General features: G+C 47.8%; 1 protein-coding gene across 3 annotated transcripts in view; it reads right to left on the bottom strand.

Moving 5' to 3' along the window:
- Nucleotides 1-21,263, bottom strand: part of LOC144169668 (calcitonin gene-related peptide type 1 receptor-like) — a 527,733-nt gene that overhangs the window by 380,491 nt on the left and 125,979 nt on the right. Inside the window, exons 2-3 of one of the 3 annotated variants that reach the window (XM_077698942.1) lie at nucleotides 17,168-17,245; nucleotides 15,017-15,078 (exon numbers count right to left, since the gene is read on the bottom strand). The exons of 1 other annotated variant lie outside the window; for it this stretch is intronic. The gene's annotated coding sequence lies outside the window, so the exon portion shown is untranslated. The remainder of the gene's footprint in view (nucleotides 1-15,016; nucleotides 15,079-17,167; nucleotides 17,246-21,263) is intronic. One more of the 3 variants, XM_077698941.1, reaches the window with a different exon arrangement.

Here is a 21,263-nt window from a genome sequence, read left to right as displayed (position 1 = left end):
GAAGTCCTCGAAGATTTTACAAGGCATAAAAGTGTCCTGCTTGTATTTCTATTGAGAGAATAAAAAAAAAAAACGGGTTACACCCTGTAGAAACTACGCCAAGCAACCCACAATAGCAGAATTTATGTCGTGGGAAGTGAGCACCTGCTAGGACGGAGTTGATTGCGATGGCGGATCTCAAGTTCCCCTTTCCCAATCCCCTCTCCTCCTCCCTTTGAGCTTCAGAAAACTTACCGCGTGGTGTGCTGGCCGTAATGTATAAAACAGGTGGCACAAGAACTTAGAGGCCTGTATATGTATATACACAAGCCACGCCAATGACCTACAAGGTCGGGGGTGGGGGACAAGGTATACGTTATATAAAACCATTTTTCGCAATCGGGGATCGATTCTTTTTGCATGCACTTAACTGCAAAGTCGGCGAGTTCCCCGTCAGTAATGCACCGAAGGTTCCGAGGGAACCATGCCTCGAACTAGTACGCCGTCTCTTCAAAACTGCGCAGACACAGCAAAAAAAAAGCAACTAACCGGCATTCAAACACGCTGAGTGCGTGATTTTTCATCGACATTAACCCTACTTACAGCTTGCGTAGCTTTCCCGAAGTTGAATAGTAATACAGCCGTTTATGCGCTTTTCCGAACATCGCATGTTTATTGAAGACATTTTGCCCCTCACATTGCACGCAGGTAAAAACAGGAGAAGAAAAAGAGGCATAATGATTGCAACTTCACGTTTTTAAGGGAACAGTGCACGGCGTCTGAAAACGGGCGCGACAGCGTTTGCTTTGAGTAACTCACTCAAATCTCTTGTGCAGCAAATGGCTCCACTCACGCCAGGGGCTTTTCTTCCTTTTCTGGAACCCCCAAATAAACATTCTCACGAACTGCATGCCGTTGCATTGGCAGTCCTAGGCACCTTCCATAATGACTGCCACACCCCGCAAAGCCCACGCACCGTGCAATTCAGAAACATTTTGTCTGAGGCTGCATCTTGAAGCCTTTTTAAAGCGTTGCACTTTACGCGAACCGCCAGCGCCCCTTTGTTCCCGCAATGCGCAGCTTTTAAAAATGTAGACTGCAGAAAATAAGTGCTCACGTCTCCTGCATTACTTATCGATAGGTATTACTATTATTATTATATATTTTTGTTCTCTGAGAGATTATGAGAGTATGTTGAGGAGAGGACGGCTTTGTGTGGGCTAATGCACAGTTTGGGGAGGCACAATCCTCTGTACTTACTGGCACAATGTCTTGCGCAAGGGTTCGATGTAGTTAGGGTGGCGAGATTGAGACTACGAGATAGTCAAGGAGCCCAAGGACACCTTTGACGAAAGGTTGGATGTCATCTCTATAAAAGTCCCTGAATAGATGCGAGTTATGCAGTTTCTCAGTTTCGTAAAATTCCTAGCCGTGAGTAATCGTTTGTCTGGTTTGTTCCAGTCTGTATGTATTGAGCAGCTGGGATTTATTTTTCTGGATGACAATTTATGCCAAGGCGTTGAGGGGCCAAGCGAATAGCCATGCACGGGAAAGTAGAAAACAGTGAGTTGGGCACACTTGAACGAATGCTGGTAATTAAAAAACTACATCGGTGAGTGGGCAACCATGTGGTCGAGACGTCAGGGACACGCCTCGTGTTGGCTGTGCGCGATATCCTTTCTGTGTTCGTGCGCGCGTCTGTTGGTCAGTGTTGGTGCGCGCATGCATGTTTGTGCGAGTGTGCGGGTTTGCTTGTGTGCAATATTAGCCCTTTTCGAAACCGATTTTGGGGTCCAGATGGAAAGCAGTTGTTTTGCTTAAAACCACCCCAATCAATGTTTTAATAGGAGACCTCTATCAATGTTTTTTTGCGTATTTATGGTTTGTTTGAATGCGCGCAAGTCTTCCTTCGCGCTCAACAACGTTTGCCTGTGTGAAAGTTAGCTGTGCCACCGACGCTTACAATCCTCCTTGTTCCTAAACATTTGGGGCAGAATTATTATTAGAAGAGACACAGGTCGCATTACTTGAAACCTGCAACTAAAATGCGACGCATGCGCGCTCGCTTACTCACACACAAACACACGCACGCACGCACACACACGCACGCACACGTACACACACGCACGCACGCACACGCACACACACGCACACGCACACACACGCACACGCACACGCACGCACACGTACACACACGCACGCACGCACACACACGCACACGCACACGCACACACACGCACGCACAAACACACACGCGCGCGCACACATACGCACGCACACACACACGCACGCACGCACACACACACACGCACACGAACACACGTACACACACAGACATACTCGCACGCACACATGCACACACGTACACGCACGTGCGCGCACGCACACGCACGCACGCACACACAGGCACGCACACACACAAACACACGCGCGTACGCACGCGCACACGCACACGCACGAACACACGCGCACGAACACACACACGCACACACACACGCACGCACACACGCACGCACGCACACGCCCACACACGCACACGCACATACACGCACACGCACACGCACACACGCACGCACACCCACACGCACACACGCACGCACACACACACGCACGCACACGCACACACGCGCGCACGCACACATACGCGCATAGGCACACGCACACACGCACACGCATGTGCGCACGCGCACGCACGCACGCACGCACGCACGCACACACACGCACGCACGAACGCACGCCACACACGCGCGCACGCACGCACACACACACGCACACACGCACGCACGCACGCGCACACACACGCACACACGCGCGCACGCACGCGCACACACACGCACACACGCGCGCGCACACACACGCACGCGCACACACATGCACACGCACACACGCACGCACACACGCACGCACACACGCACGCACACACACGCACACACACACACACACACACACTCCTCTCTCTCTCCCGCGCACGCACGCACAGGCATGTCGGGCTGTAAGCAGTTCGACCAGATACGCTAATTTCCTTCAATTTGGACACCTTCAGTTGGTGATCGCCAGCCTTGGCAACCACTGGAATTACTCTGGGTTCCGCTCCCCCTTCAAAGAAACTTTTAATAGCGGTTTCAGTTGCAAAAAAGTTTGAAACAAATTGCTCCCCGTTCCGAACAGATGGGTTCATTAGATGTCAATAATCTCCCGGGGCTCTGTTTCACTACCACCCGCCTTATTTCCCATTGCACGTCATAAGAAGTGGCGCGGCTAGGAGTGCTAAGCGCAGAGCAATGAACAGAACGACCACTATGCAGTGTTCTTTCCGTGCCATTAGGCGAGGTGATGCCGCGGCGTGTGATTATGGGAAATGCTGACAAGCCAGCAAAGGGTGTTCCACTCCGCCTGCCCGCGTATTTCCATTCCCTAAATGGTGCAGAACCGGCATTTTCCACCTGACGTAAAGGTTCATTTAAGCGCGGCGGAGGCTGACGTCTTTGGCCAGAAACAATCTTATATCAAACTTAGTCTAAAAAAATCAAAAAAACATATATTAAATTCACAGGTGAGGCGGGAGAATTATTGTTTACGTAAAAAGAAAGTGATTTTATCAAGTTAAAAAATGCACATGCACTATATGCTGTTTAGGTACCGCGTGGCGACACGGGAAGTACGGCAGGCGATGAAAAAAGAAAAAAAAAGTTGATAAAGCAAAGTTAAAAGTAGGGTTAGTCATCATGGTAAATGGCTAAAGAGTAATTCATACTGTTTGGAAATCTTGAAGGTGAGCTAACACCACGTAAACAAGGGTTTCCTGTTTCCATTACATAGACAGGGGCCAGGGATGGGAATCGAATATCCGACTTCCTTCCCAGTGGCGGAACGGCTTAGAAACTGAGCTGGCGCTGCGCGCGTGTTGCGTAAGCTTTTCTTCATATCTTTTGGTACTTAATTGATGTGCCAGGTCCTGGGGCTGTTAGTGATAGTTACCACACCCCAACGCAATCGCACAGTCGATCAAGCCTTGCCTCAGCCTTCCGCTTTTCTGAAATATAACATGCAAGTAGCAGGTTGTAAACGGCGGGAGTAATCTCTTCCCGCACTTGCGTTCCAGATAGACGAACACAGACGAAGACAACTGAGCAAAGGGGGACCAGCTGATTTCGACCGGATAATGCGCGCAAAGAGGGGCAAAAATTAGGACCTCTGTTGGGAAATCTAGGCTTTCCAATAGCAGCTGCCTGTTCTGTGCACAGTTCGAACGGGTGAATAGAGTCGGTAGGGACCGAAGAATAGAAAGGGGAACCTCGCTATTGAACTACGCGGGGCCACAAAAGAAAACTGAACTGGCGGCGCTCTTTTCAAACGTGGGGACCTGTTTTGCATTATTGACAACCACTGCTAGTTGTTCGCCGGGAGCCTGGCAGTCCAGGAGAGTTGGCCGGTACCCTCGGTCTCCATTTTGCTTTTTTGTTCTACGATGCGTATCATTTTTACGCCACCCGCCCGAAAATAAAGAGGAGTTGCCTTTTGTACTTCAATCGATAAACCGATACGTGAGCGTTCATGCGTGTCTCGGTGGCCGCTTCCGGTTCGATTCAAGCCATAGAGTTTCTCAGCTTGGTTCAGCCGGTGTTGGGCTGATTGCCTCGGCTGAGATAATGGGCTTAACGGAGATAACAACGCTGCCAATACAGTAAGCCAGCTCTTCCCTTAGATTGCATCTTTTTACGCCTTTGTGAGCTGTACACCGGCGCTCGATATGCTGAATGCAACGTACCTTGCATGACCGCTGGCAAGTTCTTCGGAATTTTCTAATGCAACATAACACACAGTTTATGTTCATATTTTATTCATAAACCGCCAAGGTCAGATGGTGTGTTCAAGTTATATTCATGAACCGCCACGGTCCGACGCTGAGACATCGAGCAGCGCCAACTCTATTTATTTATTTATTTATTTATTTATTTATTTATTTATTTATTACTGCCAGTTTCATCGCAGACCAGAGCAGCTGGGTTTGCATGTTTTACAAACGTGTAACGCACAAATACAGCACAGCGCAGGGTTAAGCATTAGCCCTGTTTACCACCACTTCACCTTGGTGTGGTGGGCAGCGTTAAATAATAAATGAACTAGTTTCGCTCGCGGTTGCACAGCGCTAACAAACAAGTTTTGCCTATAGCACGTCCGGAAAATCATCCTGAAATGTTTAATAACGCGAAAAAAAGGGCTCCATGACACTTCTTTACGTCGCGGCTCACCAGAGTGGCGGCGATGGCGGGCGCTTTTTAATTTTTTTTTTTTTACAGAAGTGTGGGGCTATGGGATATATATGACTGATCGTAAACCGCCATTTCAATTTTTCTTCTGACTCGTAACGCAGCAAATAATTGCACTTTTTATGCCCCCAAAAGAAGATAGTTATTTGCTGTGAATTTTCAGAGGGCAGCGTTTGTTGGTTTTCTATGAGCTCGATTTCGGCCCAGACGGCATGCTCGAATACAATTCATGGGCAAGTGTACTTGCAATCCGCCCAGGTGAGAATCGGTGGGCCACCAGGCGAACAGAATCTCTGCTTGTAAATGGGATAGGAGCAGGGGAAGGCCATTAACTCGACTAAGGGACGAAAAAAATGGCCTCGTATCAGCTCAATTTGCTGCAAATGTTGTCAGAAGATAATCTTCAGCCAGTGGTGGTGGTGGTGGTTTATTTAGAAAGGAGGAAAGAGAAAACAGCTGGGGATATTTTTGAACTCAGCGGGGAGTTCACCCTTATGCAACCCAGTACAGGGAAGGGGAGGGCGGGTTTCAAAGGATAGGAAGGGAGAAAAGAAAGAGGAGAGAGGGAGGAGAGTGGGGGACTGTGTCTATGTCGCGTTCGTCTTGTTCAAGGCTCGACGGCTACAAACGCTGCGCTAGTCCTGTCACGACCAGGAAGTTGAGTAAGGGTTGGAAGACCCCCGTCGCATGGCGTCCGGTCCCGTGGGGAACACGAAGCCTTCCAGCTTCTGGCTTGGTGCACCGAGTCGGTGGAGTGCGGCCCGGAGGTCATCCCTCGTGGTCTCATGCTGGCGGCAAGAGGACAGTAAGTGGTCGAGTGTCTCGGACTCTGGGCAGTCAGCGCAGGTTGGGGTCGCCGGGCGGCCCTGGTGGTGCAGGCGGGCTCCCACGTTGCAGCAATTAAGCCGCGGGTAGGATGCGTCCGGACAGGACACGTGGGGCGGGGCCTCCACCACTCGTGCCAGGATAGTCCTTGCAGCGTCGAATGACACCACATCCCGGTAGATTGGGACCCCTGCCTGCCCTGCCACGTAAATGCCTTTCTTCTTTCCCCCATCCATCTGTCCTGCTCTTCTTTCCCCGTTTCGCTCGTCCCACAATAAGCACGGAGTAAATTCGCTGAAGTCAATTCAATTTCCTCTCGTTCCACTGCTATCGCGCCATCTGTCGTAACCTTTCATTACTTTTGAACAGGCGGTCCAAGCTTGTCGCTTGTTCGCTCTATTTCCGGGTAAAAATACAGCGCGTATCTTTTTATTTGCTATCGGAAATATCAAACAGCCTTGTGTGTTCAATAACAATAAGACTGCGAATACTGCTTATTTGCTGATGCGTTGCCTCAAGTATGCCTAATGTTTTCTGTTTCCTGAGCAATGTTGAGAAGTATGAAGTGTATTCCCAGATTTCGTGCTTCAGAAAGGCTTGCCTATATAAACTTTTTGCTCAAGTATTCCTTTAACTTTTTGCTGAAAGGCTGAACCGAGGGTAAGACAGACAGACAGACAGACAGACAGACAGACAGACAGACAGACAGACAGACAGACAGACAGACAGACAGACAGACACACAGACAGACAGACAGACAGACAGACAGACAGAGAGGCAGGCGGACGGACAGAACATTTTCGGGTTTAAGTAGCCTAAGAAGGACTTGTCTTTAATAGAGAGATTCAGTTGCAAAGAATAAACAGTGGCAGTGCAGGACAGGGGCGGTTGAAGTTTGATAGGATAGGCCTTCGTCTTGCCGACGGCCTAAAGATGATGACGATGATGATGACGACGACGACAATGCATATCTGATGCTGTCTCTCTGTGAATAAAGAAAACACCCCGGCCAATTTATTTTGCATACGCCCACTATTTTCTTGCTCCAGCGTAGTTAACCTCTCACAGAGCATTTCCCCATTCTCGAAGGCAGGGGTCAGACAGCCCTTGTGAAGCTTAAAGCGCCCACGTGAAAAGAAGCAGCGCTGATTGCACTAGCCGCCGTTCAAAGCCATGACGCTTTCAGGCGCAACCCCATGAAGCTATTTTGTCCAGTGACGCGACGTGCGACACCAGTATAATAACCTTGACGACAAGATCGTGCTGTCGCTAGGGGTTGCCGTCGCTTTCTTATGTCGGTTTGCTCCGTCCTGGCTTGACAGAAAACTTCGCTTGTCACCCAACAACGTAATTACGTATCGTCGCGTCGTTTTGTCGCGTCGCTGGCAAGAATCGCTTCATTGGTTACGCCTTCAACATACTGCTGTCGTCCATCGCGACGCTCGCAAAAATCGCTTCGTGTGGTTGCGCCTTTACAGGTAGGGTTTGCTCAATTTCTTTTTATCTGTGTTTATAGTTCGTACTGGTAAAGGAAGGTTGTCGTGACTGAGTCACTGACTAATTCATCATCGCCTTACGTGAACTGCCGGCCTTCAAGAGATTTGAAATTTGGGACGGACATTGTTTTGCTGACGTGAAATCTCTCTCCCCGCGGCACAGAGCTCCCTGAGACGTTCAACTGGAGGCCCAACGGCGTAACATTGTTCATTATTGCTTCCCTATTAACACTTCACCCATTTTCTCCCCCGCCCATTCTAGTTTCCCCATTTACTTATAAGTGCTTATGTGACCCCCAGGATTCCAGCTTCATTTCATTTATAGGGTCATTATTGTTTATCCTTTTGTAGGCAGAACAAATCACTGCATATCAACTCTTACCAATTCCACAGTTCCTACTTTTTAAATCGGTTTCTCTTTTTCACGCCGCTGGGTCGATGCAGATCCCGCTTCTACTTATGGCGCTAGAAATAGGCGTGATGTATTCTTTCATTCCAAGTGCACTAGTTGCTTGCACGCGACGTCTGCTTTAAATCGTACTCGGCTTATATACGCTGGAGCAGCTGCATCTAGACTGCGAGGTGCACCGTGGGCTACGGATGAATTTTAACCCACCCTGGTGGTGGTGGAACGCAATTTATTTGCCTTTACAAGGGGGTCGGGGGTTGGGGAGAGGAAGCCCAGACTCCGGCTCAGGGGAATCCGAGTGCCATGGACGCGGCTGGTTATTTATGATTTCCCGAAGTCACTTATACGCGTAGGCCCCTTTTCCATCAGAAAGGCGGCTGCCGCAGCCTGGATGTCGAGCCGGTGACCTCGAGCTCAGAAGGACACCTCTATAGGGACTGGGCAGCTGGACGTGTGGCGCCATCACTCGGCGCTCCCTTCGTTAGTGGAATGAGCCGGGGCAGTGGACTACGCAGCCTCCCGTTGATTTTTCCGTGTTTGCTTCGGTTCTTTAAATGTTTTGGTGGTGTTGTGGGCGGATATGTGTGCCGAAACAAAGTCTTGACAGATGAGCTGGGTTCTTATAAGCAATGACGGCTACGTAAACTTGCCTGACGCTTCTAAAGTTGGGTACAGGCTACAATGAACATGAGCGCTTTTTGCAGCGATCTACGCTTGGCTCCACCCGATCTGAGTATGAATAAAACTAGTATTATTAGTATTCACTTCTTCCTAAATGCTCTAACGGACAGGTAAATTTGTTGGACGCTTCTAAGTTAAGGAATGGGCTACATTGCCATGAGCGCTTATTACTGCGTCCTGCGCCTGGCTACGCGCGGCCTGAGTAGGAATAAAATTATTAATATATTAGTCTTTATTTCGGCCATTTTAAATTATCTTCGCTGGTTTCAATGACTACGGTTTCCACACCAGCCTTGACAATTGGGGACCTCGATTCGTGTGCTTCGAAGAGAAAGGCACATACATACGATATCGATTGCCGTGTGGCCGTGGAAACGTTGCGGCTGTTTACACTTTCTTTCTGCACCCGTGAGCCTTGTGGCTTCAGTTTTGGTGAGCGGCACTGTGACCACATGGGAGACTGAGAGACGAAGCGGAACTCCCACGTTTGTAGTGGTCGTTTTAAGTGCGATGCACTTTATAAGCGACCCTGAATCCGCCGTCATCCGCGCTCCTCCTCCTCTCCCCTAGCAACGGCGCGAGGAGCGGAGAGGAGCGTCTGTAGCAACGGCGCAGCGACGTCACACCCCACGTGACCCGCGCGCGCTCCGCCTCTCGCGCCGTGGCTGCGCGCGCCCGCGCCGGCTCCCGCACCGCTCCTCGCGCCGTGACGTCACACTCCCACGTGACCGCGCGCTGGCGCCTTTGCGTCTGCCCCCCCTCTCCTCGCGCCGTGACGTCACATGCTCTGCAGCTGGCGCGCCTCTCCCCCCGTTAGGTTTGCACTCACCCTCGGCGCGCGCCTCTTCCCTCGCTTGACAGCTCCTCCTCGCCGGTACTGCGCCTCTCAAGGCGATGGCAGAATTACTACGCCGTGTACTCTCGGCGCAAGAAATGCATTCGCACTTCCTCACGATTCCCTTCGGGGAGGTGGGGGCAATTTTTATCAAGAGCCAAGGTTATTCAGCCAACCATCAGCTCGAGCTACAAACCATCACCCTTCCCCTTCCCGTTCAACCACCTGCGTGGAATAAACCGATAGTTAAAAAATATGGCAGTATTAACATTAGCCCGTGTTTTTCAATGCCTAAGTATTCTTAGCCGGGCTCCTAAAAAAATCGTGTAACGCCTTCTGAAGAAACCAAAAACGCGCGACTAGTTGCCTCAAATAGGCGTGCATCAGCCCGAGTCCTCCAGCACAGACGCATTTCCAGCACGCTGGAAGCAGTTAGGATGTAGAGAGGGGTGTATGGGTGTGCACAGCAGAAAGATCATCCAGCCCTCCGGCTAACGGCGACTATGGTTGAACGCGAAGCTTTCTTCGTGCGGAATGAATGGGAAGGGTCAAAGTCAAAGACGCTGCGATCAAAAGACCAAACTGCGTGCTGGTCAAATTCAGAGCTCAACTAGTAAAACTTTAAATCCAGAAGGCAACTAAGGAAACTCACACGAGAAAGCTTTGCGATAAACCATCATCGTCGTTAGACGGAGGAGTGCATGATTTTTCTAGCGTAGGTGGCAGCTTGTAAAACTTGACCGCAGCATTCAGTCATGAAACTGAGGGCAGGTTTCTAGCACATTCCTGTCTATCGTCCTTTACACACGCAGGAATTGTTATTCTTTTTGAAAAACCATTTACCAACTAACCAGCAACCATTGCAAGTCTTATAAAGCACTGCTTTTCCACGGCAAGCAATAGCGTCCTACTATATATAGTGCGATATTTATTCTGTAAACGATTCCCGGAGACTGTAGTAAGCGTATTTGTGTGAAATTAAACACGTTTCTACCGAAGTTAATGAAGTTACGGAGCGTCGTACATCACAATTTTTATTTTGGGGAAAATCTTGGAAGGCACCCGCCAACTTTGTTTTTCTCTTGTGCGCGACGCCGTTTCGTCATCAACTGCCAAAGGCCATCGCCGCAGCGTTCCTGGATCGGCTCCACACACCAGCTTTGTAGGAGCATTTATCTGCAATTTATTCCTCGATACGCGACGCGACATCTCGATACATAGGGGCACGAAAAATTTGCACGTAGGAACGGACTTGCACATCCAGCTTGACATCCAGCTTGGCGCGTTGAGCGTCGTCTGCTATTGGTAATTACTGAGTATGGGCGTAAATCACACACTTGGAATTCCTCGTAAAGGTCACCTCCACGCTCAAGATTTGCCTATCTGAAAAACTCCTTGGGGTTATTTACGTTTTCTAAGGCGTACCGCAGCAGAACGACAGACAGACATCCACAACCACGCTGCGCTGACCGCCAACGCCATTCCATTCACGAGCAGTTCGCCACGGGCGGCGCTGTTCGCTGAAGCGACGGTTGTGCCATACAACGGCCTCCCGATCCCTATAGCTGCTGCGCCATACGGCGGGTTGCTGAAATAAATGTATACACACATGTTAATTTTCACTACGGTAGGGTAATTTTAATTGCGTTCAGCTGCGACCTACATACCGTGTCGGGCGTCGGCATGCCCCTCTGATTCCAAGAAAACTTCAGTATCTGGTTTCCGAAAAGAGCCGTAACTGACGTTATAGTGAATTCACTCTAAAACATATCACGCGGCGATTCGTGGCGTAATTTGTTACGTGAGACTTTGTAAGGCTGGCCTTGCAACCTTTACCATAGCGTAGATTTCTAAATCGCTCTTGAAGTTGCTTTCCTTGCGGACACAATTTCTCCCTCCACTAATCCATGTGGGTTCGATAAGGGATTGATTAAAACTTATTGGTTCATTATTGTGTTCCCTGTCACTGAATATTGTGCTCGTTGGGTGCATTCAATACTGGGTTCAATGTGACGCATAGGTAGGCGGAGAATTGCCGCAACTCTTGCACAAATGCAGCTACATTTAAAAACATTGCCTTCCGCCTGGCAGCTCAAAACATACTGCAAGCATGAACAGCTTTATTAGGATGGATACATTAAAAGTTCCTCAAACTGCAGCTTGAAAACAGCATTACCATCGCGTTGATCAATTAGGTGGGCGCTAACTGCGACGTTTTTCTTGGCATGGCTTCTATACAGAGCACTGGCACGCGAAAGTGCGTGGTCATAAACTAATATTATTAACTCCATGCATAGCGCGTTTTATTTGACGCGAGCCCATACACGACCACACACAGGGATTGGCCTTTACCCGATCGTGGGCCTCGCAGCGGTCTTTCGAGGTCTATCTTAAAGCACTCCGTATTACGTAGCGCAGAACAAATAATAAAAAAAGCGCGAAGTTTGTTTAGAAGTTTCTCCTCTGGCAAGAAGGTCACTGAAGTTTTCTCTGGCAAGGGAGGTTTCCATTCTCTTGCCAGTGGAAAGTTTCTCTCTGGCAAGAAGGTTACTGACGTGCACTGCCGCGACGAGATCGACGAGGTCGAAAAGACATGCCGACAGGGTGAAGCGACAACTCGTCGTAATTTCATCGTCCACTGTCATCGCTGTTAGCCACGGTAAAATGGACGCCGAAGCGCAGAGAACCAATTACTCAACTGAGGAGAAAACGCCCGCGCACCGCGCTAATTTCGTTGATGTGCAAGTGACAGTCGACGCGTGATGCTGTCAGTGACAACTAAACGTTTTTGCACTATTATTTCAGAAAATGACGGGGCCGGCAGTTAATGTGAGCTTCCGGAACGGCGCATGAACGTGGAAATGACGAGGAAACTACGCATCTGCAACGACTTGGCTGATAACAGGGCGGAAAAGAGGCACTTTACATGCGAATCACATTCTCGCGGGCCTACCCGGCACTCCCAGTTTTTGTACCTTGTTATCCGCCTGGTTCTCACGTCACATTTTTTTCAGTCCAGGTTAGCTCCCATACCAGGTGCCCTCAAGAGACGCTCTAGCAAAAGTAAATTGATAAAATTAAGGTAAGCGTACGCTTGCCATCTGTAGAATCTTGTAGGGTAACAAGTTTCCTTTATTTTGTTTGGGTAGGCAGTTTAATACTGCAGCTTAACACGGAATCCCACCACGCTGTATAATATATTTGGTTCATCGTCAGTTGCTTCTGGTAAGCCAGCCTTCAATCAACGTTATTAACGAAGATATTGAAAAAAAAAAAAAAAACAGGTTTTCGAGCACATTTGGCTAGTTCCAAAACGTATCTTACCGAAGAAGAGCTGCTACTCCCAATTTAATGCACACATTAGAAGCTAACTATATCTAGTTTCCGTTCTTTTAAATTATGAACCATCGTAAAGTATGGCTACGTTATGGCTAGTTAGATATGGCTGCGTTAGAAATGCCACTAACTGAATATTTCCAAACGACTTTCGTTTCAGATTTTCCCGCTCTTTTGAGAACGAACTCACGCGGATCAAGTTCCGCATTTGCATAAAGGGGTTAGACGTGTTAACCTTGCATGCCATTTCGCCGGTGCTGCCTAAACGATTTTTCAAACCTTGTGGTCGTGCAATGAACCTGTCCTCACGACTCGACAGGAACAATCTCGTTAGCCTTTATCATGAGGAATGCGGCTCTCAACGATGCATCTACTGCCAAACCACACTCGAGACGAAGTTTCTTTAATGAAGCAATGCGAATTTTCGTCCACTGCAATTGAGAAAACGGAATTCGCATTCACAACAACGGTAACTGCCTAGAACACACACGCTAAAACATGGCTGCGGCTTAGCTCAGCTAAGCTTGGGTATGCAAAGCAAAAGCTTGGCTTAGTCTAGTTGAGGCTTGGTTTCGCTTGGTTTACCTTTGGTTTAGCTGTATTGCCGACAACATCTCCAAGCCGTTCGGTTCCGTGCGACGCTCACACAAGGAGGCTAGGCCACGGCAGCTCGATGGCCGTGGCCTAGCCACGGCCACTCGATGGAAACTAGGTCTCCATCGAGCGGCCGTGGCTAGGCGAACGCGGCGTTCATTCAAGGCGGAGCACCATCGTCTTCGCCGGGCGCGAAACAAGTCACGTTGCCCGAAACGACCCAGCGCCGTACGCATGAAAGGCTGCTGGAGTGGTGAGCTGCCGGCGCAGCGGCGGCGGCGACTGCCGCTCTCGGGCTGCGCAGAACGATTGAAAACGTGGACTTGTGCGCAGTACCGACAGCGGGCCCGGCTTGTCACGCGATGCGCTTCGAGGGGTGTGTCGCTGGGGGCGTGTCTTCGGTAAAAAGGTCACCTTGCGCATCCTCCAGGAAATCGCTGGACGAAAGTAGTAAAGCTTTGCTTTAAAAATTTCCGTGGATCAACTTTCTCACATTGCTCCCGTGCCACCCATCGCCGTTTTTAAGGGGGCGCATTCACGGACAACGCTAGGTTTGGGCTGTTATTGCAATCGTCGTACCATCGTCACGCAAGGACCTCCTCTGAAGCTTCTGCCAGGCCGGTTGCGTGAAGGGTAATTTCACGCGCCTTAATCTTACAATGCGGCGTTGGTGTCAGCAGTCTGAGCATGGCAAAACCAGAGCGACATAAAATTAGGCCCCGAAATGAGACCAGTGCTGCGATATGTCATAAATCAAGAAGTCACACTCCTGAAAGTTTCCATATATACGGAATTATTTGGAGTAAAGAGTACTTTCCTACCATGGCACAAAGCCGCCATACAAATTAGAATATTTGTGGGAAATATATGAAATAAAATACTTCATACGTGTCGAAAAATTTGACACCGATTTTATGTCATTACGTTCACTAGAACCGCCAAATCATTGTCCGTATGAATTCCGTATATACGGAGCATAGGGAAAACATACGGAGCGTGATTTTCGTTATTATTGAAGATAAAAAGACGAAAACTGTGCCAAATATTCTTACTGCGCGAATTCATATGAACCCCTTCTTTATAAAAATAATATCTACTTTAGTTAATTGTGGGGGCGTTATACTTCGTGTGAAATCCGTGTTCCCATAATTCCGTATATACGGAACGTTTCAGTAGGGCAGGATTGCCTTAATCGCATAGTTCGACAGCGCGGACCAGATTTATTAAGTAGTTATAAGCTCCGCGTTGTCATTTGCCTCTTTGGCCTGCTTGGCCGCGCTAACCGCTCTGTTTGCCTATAGCGCTTGCATCATTTTCGCAGCAGAGCCTAACGGCGGTACAATAAGTCTACGGGGTTTCAAACTTTGAGTAATATAAGGTGGTGTTTTGGGTTATCCTATTGTTTTCTTAGTTCCAGGTAAACGCAAGTACATGCGTATCACGCGTTACTTATGTTCATGCCCAAATTGTTTCACGAGTGACATCAAACGAACGCTGTCGCAAGAACGGCTAAATGCGTGAGCAGTTAATAATTAGGTTATTGTCTTTAGGGCAAGGTATTAGGGAGAGAAACAACATGTTCGGTACTTACCGATGTTGTCCCGTTGCCCACAAGCTGAATGGAGCGACGTTCAAACTTTCCAAGTAAAGCCCCTGAAAATGAATTGTAACTCATAAGCCATTCGTTCACAGACAGAAAAAATACGGCAGGTATTCTGAAGTTTGAGGTATTTTGAATTTTGACAGTGCAGAGGCGAATGATTACAAATCGCTTGCCCATTTACGAGTAAGGTAGACGGCAGCGAGAACTTTAATTTGTTTCATTCATGTTTATGATAGTTAGCCCTTCATACGTTTATTCAAACCTATTTGCAGGAAAAAGGGACATGACAGGCAATCACCCTCAGCTGATATGAACTACAACATCTGTCGGTTTACGCGGCTGTGCTATCATGATTATTCGCCAAAAATATTGTATGCAGTGCCTCTTACGGTAATCGCTTTAAACCAAGAGGACAATTGTCAAAGTGAGTTTTTGCTATGCCTGCATATGTGAATTATTGGCTTAGGGTGGATGGCACGGGCCTGTAGCTGGCTACATGATGCGTTTTTGGCAAATAATACCTGCAGAAGCCTACCTCACAGAGAGGCTTATGGAAGCCCGAAACTCTTATATGGCTAAAGTGAGCTAACACCGACACAACATCACCACAATTGCATTTGTCATCATCACCATTCAGCATCATCATAATAATATATATTCAGCTTGTTTATGTTCACTGCAATGCGAAGGCCTCCTCCGTCGACTTCCAAACGCTCCTATCCTGCGCTGCCCGGATTCATTATTGGCCACCGGATTTTCTTATGTCATTCCTCCATCGAGTTATCTGTCTGCTTCTTATTCCAGCCCAATCTTAACGTAGTCACTCGCTTACCCTGTCGGTTTCACCGGTCGTTAGCGCTATTGATTAGGTGTTCAACCTATGCACATCTTTGTTTCTTAATTTCAGCTCGTATGTTTCTACCAGGAGGCTCGTTGCCTATCTCTACGCGTCATTGCTATCATTGTTGTTTTCATACCTCGTTAAGTAAGTAAACGAAAGTAAGTAAGTCAACCAAATTTCTGCCCCTTAAGTCATCACCGGGAGTAGCGTTGCAAAGGTATACTACCAATGCATGCGTGCAGTTCATCGCTATTGAAAACAAAGCCATCACCCAACAGCCGGTTCGAACCAGGGTTCTCTCACTGCCGTAGGCATACAATTAATAATTATGATAATAACGTTACGAACTCATTATGCAAATGCGTGAGAGCGACCCTGAATGCGCATACGGCATTAAAGTAAGAAGTCCTCTACGACATAGTTGCTGCCGAAGGGACATTCATACCATAGCCCAACCCGTCACGTGTTCCAGACAGCGGCTAATTCTAACCGTTGCTTCCTCGTGCCAACCTTACTCGTCAGCGAATTGGCAGCATCGGGCTCTCAGACATTTCGGACTCCGTTTGACATCGACTATAAGGAAGAATCAAAAGCATGTCATCAACCACCTTGTCGTACAAAGTGCGTTAGTACTCCCTCCTGTTGGCCGTCACTGCGGTACAGTTTATTAACTTATTTATTTTTATTTCAAGGCTACTGCCAGCCTTTGTTAAAAAAGAATGCAGGAAAGAGTGGACAAAACAAGGGCGGGAATCCGCCAAAATAAAAAGGAATTACATTAAGTGAAACGCACGGATAGCACCACCGCAATCTGCACAGAAGCAAAAAAAAAAAGGGGGGGGGGGGGAGCGCAGAACGTCTATATAAGAATATAAAAACCATTAATGGAAATACAAAGGTAGAAAAACTTGTGCCGAAGGAGTTTAAAATAATAAAATAACGGAGCAACCACATGTTCACAGAACCTTGAAGCAGAAAAAAGAAGTTGGCGCAGCGTTCACAGTGCTTGCAAAAAAAAAAAAAGAAAAACCTTAACGACTTTTAACGGCCACTGCACACACGCACAACCTGGCACTGTGACGGTGCGAAGGCGACGTATACGTTAAACGTGAACCCGAGCGCATCCAGATAGGCCAGAAATGGCCCGAAGACAACCTCCAAATTACGTGCGTTGCAAAATGAGCAGTCGGAACGACGTTGAGCCGTCATGCACGAATCGGCGCCCCGCTGTTACGGACTGTCATTTTTCTTCGCATGCCTTGTTCGCAATTCGATATGCCGAAAAACATCTAGCTTACTTTGGAATGCGTCCAGTGAGTTCCTTGCAGTTCCACAGCCACATCGTTTGCGCAAGGACTTCTCGGGAAGTAAACCACCTGCATGACAGATCGGCTTTCTCAGAATGCGGACCTTGAAACTGCGGAACGCGTGCCGATTGCTCGAACAGCCTTCCGGAATCACTGGTGCGTATTTCTTTCTTCGCAGTTGTCCTTTCCTAATGAAGCGTTGAGAGGATTGCACGTGCGTCTCCGGGACTTCGTTCGCCATCCATAGAGCACGCCTGTCACTTTTGATAAGTCTGCGTTTCGGCTTCTGCCAGCAAGCCAGCCCGAGTGTTCTTCGGTATCTTTTGTTTCCTTTCTTTCTTTTTTATCCTTCCCCGTGCTAGGCTCAACTTGCGTAGGTGGTGCCTTTCGAGTGTGCGAAAAGAACAACAAAAAAAAACACCATGTCAGTGCCGAACAGGAGCGCCACTTACGCCCATGGTAATTAAGGTTGCATGTCGGTGTTCTGAAGAACAATTTCCCAACGCATGGTAGAAACTTGACGCCGAAAAAAATATGCGTTTTCATAAATGAGAAGTTCACTGCGTGCTCGAGCAGAGTTTCTCAGCTTAGTTCGGAACTGAAGACGTGAACTACTCCACGTATCCGTCCACCGTGTTTTAGAAAGGGATTCTGTGTACTATTTCTCCACTTTCTTTGCAAGAGTGGGGGCAAGAAACCTCAGCTTCTATAGGTCCTTGTCAGTACGGTGTTATCACAAGCCTTATGTTGTAGCGGTGAAAGCGCAATCCACCAATCTAAGGGTGGCTCCGGGATATTGGCGCGTTATCGCCGAACGCAGGTATGCGCGCCATGCGGATGGTAGAAGGAACACGCGGCCCTGACTTCTTACTTCTAGGGCAAGGGAAGAGTCATCGTTGTTCCGCGCCTAAACTATTTTTCCATGAGATGGCACTGCTTACAAAACATACCAACACTGCACATCATGCGATGCACCCTGGGCCATTCCAGCGTCAATGGCAATACTGTGAAAATGAAGCGAATATGCTACAGCACATATTACGGGACCGTCCTAACCAGCTTCGACCACTACAGCGGTGAAGGTAGAGGCCAGCTCCGCGGCCACTGCAATCACGTCATCCACCATGACTGGCCCTGGTTTCCAACCCGACCATGGACGTCTAGCGCTAGCTAACCACAAAGGTGGCGCGGGCAGCTGGTGTCCACGGCTCCATGAACCGAGGAAGTCGACCAGTACTGCGAAAACTGTTTAAATAAGTGTTTATTGAATTCCATTTGTGGCCATTGTGACGCCCGATACTATATTTAGTTCCTGGCGTCCTTTAAAGCGAGCAACCCTTTACGAACACCGCTTTCCAGCCACCGCTTCACACGCTGCACACATGTAATACCACCGGTACTCTGTCTGGCATGCTAGCGAGCCGCAGCGCCCAGCATTGCGATTTCGCCGCGGTGCTCATCGGTCAGTTGTGCTAACATTTCATATGCACAAACCGCCGGCATGTTTTCAGCCGTAAATGTCTTGGCATCAGATTCTCAGGTGGATGTCAGATAACGGGGGCGGTTTCGGTAAAAAAAAAAAAAAAAAAAAGACTTCCTGTGCCATAGTGTAAAACACAAAGAATATACAGGCGGACAGCTGTACCATCAGCTAGTACTAGTGACATGGTTCATACATGCGATCATTGTTTAGCGAAAAGAAACCCTTGGGCACATTTAAGGTTATGTATACGTTCAAAACCGAGGGAGGCAGTGCTTTTAGTTTTAAATACCCATAAGATTTTTCTTAAACACAAAAATAGAAGTTAGAACTACGGCATCTGCGATGAAGCAAGCAAAAAAATTAAAAAAAAGTTTTCGAGCAAAAAAAGAAACAACAAATAGGGGGTCGCACTGCTGGCAATACCTGCCGCCGGGTAATTTATGCTTCCTAGACCCGATCATGTTCGGTTGAGCTTAACTATGCAGAAAAAGAAAGAAAGAGGAGCTGTTATGCGCTGGCCGCACGCGTCCCTGGCGAATATAGCTCCCCTTGATGGTTTCGATTCATGCGCAGTGTTTGGGGCATGTCGGCAAGATTTCAGGGTCGATTCGTGAACAGAGAGAGACCCATAAGGGCAGAAAATGAGAGAGCGGAGACAGCGCGTGGAGAGAGCTGCCGTTGCAACACTGCTGGCGTTGACAGGCCGACGCCAAGTCTCCCTGGCCATCGGGCCGAACGTTAAGTTCGTGGCGTAGAAGGAAGAGATGGCCAAGAGTTCTTAGCTTTGTTAGAAACTTTGTGTCACCTCTCCTTCACTAGTCATCAAGCTTACCGTAATTGTACTTTTTTGTACGAAAGTTTGCCTTGCAGCCTAGTACGGTGGAGGCGAGTATTGTTATATGTACTGGAACAAGTCGTTCTCAGTAATAAAGACTAAGAATTGCGGGGATACGACCCAAAGAGCCAGCCTTCGTAGTCGGGAGGTTGGCCTGGATATAGTTCAGCACCGTTTAACTGCCGATGTCGGGAGCGCTGCTGACAACGGCGAGTCCACAGAAGGTGGTAGATATCTGCGGTCGATGCCGACGGGGAGAAATATGGGCAAGTAGGGTCAAATGTGCAAGTAGGGTCATTATTACTCAATAAATATCGGCATACAAAGATAGCTAGCAAAAAAAAAAAAAAAAAACTACGGAGCTTTTTCACTCAGGTGGACTGACATTTAAGTACATAGTTGCTTTTTGGTGCTGTTGATGCTTTTACTATCCTGTACTTGTAATTTTTACATCGTAATTTAGGTATGTCTTGTGTGTTTGCTCATAATGTTTATGTACATATTTCATTTTTCTCTGTGAATACTACAAAGCATTACTACTGTTTAATACTTACGTGTAGACAGAATGTAGATGCACTGTTGTCTATGCACATTTCGTTAATTTGCATAGCTTATGCTTTATTGTCCATGATACTTTCTTAAAATTTGTATGCTTCTTGTGTTACTCTACATGATTATGTAATTGCAATTTGATTACACTTTCATGTGCTTGCTGCTATTGCCTAGTAAGTGGTTTCAAGGGCTTTGTCAAGCTGCTAAGGCAGCTTTTACCCGGGGAACCACAGCAGTTTCTGGGAAATAGAAACTGAACTGAACTGAAAATGATAACATGAAAATGAGAGCAAACGAGTTGGGACGCACGCTTATGTCAATGGTGTCCGTCAAAATCAGACAGGAATGAAATAAAACTTTTCTTTTGTAAAGACGACGGCTAATGTCCTCCAAACTAAAGAAAGCTGAATGCTTTAGCAGTGCCTGATAAGGAATAAACATTAAAAATAGAGAGACTTGGGTGAAGTTGCGAGCCAAAAAAAAGGTTAGGCGAATTTATGCGACAGTTCTAATATCAATCAAATAATATGAAATGCCTGTTTGTTAAATGACTAAAAAAGTGAAACCAATATTTCAAAGATATATAAAGATAAAGATATATATAGATATATAGAATATTTTTAGGAGGAATTATTCTTCTTCTTCTTACTTAAACTGTGTTCAGCCTGTGTTCGTTCCTTCCTTTACGTTTTTCTTCCTGCTTTGCGCAGGGGTGGAGCTATAGATCTAACAAACGGCGCTTTATGTGATTCTGTTGAACGAGACATCAAAAGACGCACTTGCTTAGGAATGTTGCGACAATCGTGGCAACATCCTGATGTTGTCGCTACTGTCTGTGACAGCACTTCTAGTACATCAAAGTGATCGCTGCAAGTGGAGTAAATAGAGGGGCCGTATTTTGAGTCCCCCCTCCACTCCATTCGCTCCCTCCACTCAGCTGAAGGGAGGATTCCGCAAAGCTAATGCGTGGGCAAATCGATTTCAAGTATCTCCTTCGCTGGAGGATAGAGTGGAGGAAGGCTGGAAATGTAAAACGAAACTTCGGACATTTATTGCGCGCCCTCCTGAAACCGGAATCTACAGACAACAGGTTTGCCAGAAGGCTGTTCCGTTTAAGCCTTCGTTGGGAACCAAGTAGATTATTCCCAAAAGAAAAGCGAGATAGAACGAAGGCACGGGTATACGTTTGGCCTTACTTGGCCCCATGCACGGTCCCA

This window comes from Haemaphysalis longicornis, unplaced genomic scaffold, assembly GCF_048455015.1.
Source record: "Haemaphysalis longicornis isolate Haplotype H1 unplaced genomic scaffold, Haemaphysalis longicornis Haplotype H1 scaffold_2, whole genome shotgun sequence".
Lineage (NCBI taxonomy): Eukaryota > Metazoa > Arthropoda > Arachnida > Ixodida > Ixodidae > Haemaphysalis > Haemaphysalis longicornis.
This window is presented reverse-complemented; position numbering and strand designations above follow the sequence as displayed.